We start from the raw sequence: 2,454 nt of genomic DNA on the forward strand, positions 1-2,454 counted from the left end.
GCCCGATAGAGGGGAAGTATCACCTCCTTGGACCTATTCGTCATGCATCTGCTGATGTACGATAAAGTGCCATTGGCTTTTTTGATGGCTTCGTCACACTGCCAACTCATGTTCATCTTGGTGTCTCTGCTAGGACTCCAAGATCCCTTTCCACTTCCTTGCCACCCAGCAGGTCATTCCCTAGGCTGTAGGTGTGCTGGACATTTTTCCTCCCTAGGTGCAGCACTTTGCATTTCTCCTTGTTGAATTGCATTCTGTTGTTTTCTGCCCATTTGTCCAACCTGTCCAGGTCTGCTTGCAGCTGTTCCCTGCCCTCCGGCGTGTCCACTTCTCCCCATAGCTTTGTGTCATCCGCAAACTTGGACAGAGTACATTTCACTCCCTTGTCCAAGTCACTGATGAAGACATTAAAGAGTATCTGTCCAAGGACCGAGCCCTGCGGGACCCCACTGCCCACACCCTTCCAGGTCAATACCGACCCATCCACCACGACTCTCTGGGTGTGACCCTCCAGCCAATTCGCCACCCACCGGACTGTGTAGTCATCCAAGTCACAGCCTCTTAACTTGTTCACCAGTATGGGGTGGGATACCGTATCGAAGGCCTTCCTGAAGTCTAAGTATATGACATCCACCCCTCCTCCTGTGTCCAGGCGTTTTGTAACCTGGTCATAAAAAGAAACTAGATTAGTCAGGCACGATCTGCCTGATACAAACCCGTGCTGGTTTCCCCTCAACATAATTTGTCCTGTCGGGCTCTCGCAAATGTGAGCCTTGATAATTTTTTCAAAGATTTTGCCAAGGATGGAGGAGAGACTGACTGGCCTATAGTTGCCCGGGTCCTCCTTCCTCCCCTTCTTGAAGATGGGGACCACATTGGCCCTTTTCCAGTCCTCCAGGACTTTTCCCTTTGTTCTGTTACTTTATTTAAAAAATAACATAATAGAAAGGTAAGAATTGGTTGTGTTTTGCATACAAAAGCTGATTACAAAAATAATTACATTAGAGAAAACGGGATTAAATACAATGATTAGGAAATCACATTTCCTTCTAAAAATGTTAATTATTTCTTCACATTGAACAATGGTGTTTGGATCCAGCTGCCTCATCCCAATTTCTGTAATAACCACAGAACAGAGATAGATCTGATAGATACCTTCTTATAATGCCTTAAAAATGAAACAGCATCACCTAAGATCTTCTGTTCATTTCTGGTATTCATTTTTTTAAGAAGTGATATAATAGAAATAGAAAAAGAAAAATGGAAAGGTGTCTATCTGAGGAGTTATTGAAAAGATTAGGATCGATTAATTTTGAAACAAGTCTGAATAAGACATGGGACATGACGGAGGAGGGCAATACATTATTATTTAAAGCATGTTTAATGCTTTAAAGGGAGGAGGACCCAGGCAACTATAGGCCAGTCAGTCTCACCTCCATCCTTGGCAAAGTCTTTGAAAAAATTATCAAGGTTCACATTTGCAAGAGCCCGGCAGGAAAAATTATGCTGAGGGGAAACCAGCACGGGTTTGTAGCAAGTAGATCATGCCTGACTAATCTAGTCTCTTTTTATGACCAGGTTACAAAACACCTGGATGCAGAAGTAGGGGTGGACGTTGTTTACTTAGACTTGAAGGAAGGCCTTCAATACGGTATCCCACCCCATACTAGTGAACAAGTTAAGAGGCTGACTTGGATGACTACACAGTCCGGTGGGTGGCAAATTGGCTAAAGGGTCGTACCCAGAGAGTCATAGTGGATGGGTCGGTATTGATCTGGAAGGGTGTGGGAAGTGGGGTCCCGCAGGGCTCGGTCCTTGGACCGATACTCTTCAATGTCTTCATCAGCGACTTGGACGAGGGAGTGAAGTGTACTCTGTCCAAGTTTGTGGATGACACAAAGCTATGGGGAGAAGTGGACATGCCAGAGGGCAGGGAACAGCTGCAAGCAGACCTGGACAGGTTGGACATATGGGCGGAAAACAACAGAATGCAATTCAACAAGGAGAAATGCAAAGTGCTGCACCTAGGGAGGAAAAATGTCCAGCATACCTACTGCCTAGGAAATGACCTGCTTGGAGGCACGGAAGCGGAAAGGGATCTTGGAGTCCTAGTGGACTCCAAGATGAATATGAGTCGGCAGTGTGACGAAGTCATCAGAAAAGCTACTGGCACTTTATCATGCATCAGCAGATGCATGATGAACAGAACCAAGGAGGTGATAATTCCCCTCTGTCGGGCACTGGTCAGACCGCAGTTGGAATACTGCGTGCAATTTTGGGCGCCACACTTCAAGAGGGATGTGGATAACCTGGAGAGGGTCCAGAGAAGGGCCACTCGTATGGTTAAGGGCCTGCAGACCAAGCCCTATGAGGAGAGACTAGAGAAACTGGACCTTTTCAGCCTCCGCAAGAGAAGGTTGAGAGGCAACCTTGTGGCTGCCTATAAGTTCATCA

General features: G+C 46.3%; 1 protein-coding gene across 10 annotated transcripts in view; it reads right to left on the reverse strand.

The window, feature by feature from the left end:
* Positions 1–2,454, reverse strand: part of UROS (uroporphyrinogen III synthase) — a 66,069-nt gene that overhangs the window by 45,019 nt on the left and 18,596 nt on the right. The window lies entirely within an intron of this gene.

Source organism: Alligator sinensis, unplaced genomic scaffold (assembly GCF_000455745.1).
Source record: "Alligator sinensis unplaced genomic scaffold, ASM45574v1 scaffold193_1, whole genome shotgun sequence".
Classification (NCBI taxonomy): domain Eukaryota; kingdom Metazoa; phylum Chordata; order Crocodylia; family Alligatoridae; genus Alligator; species Alligator sinensis.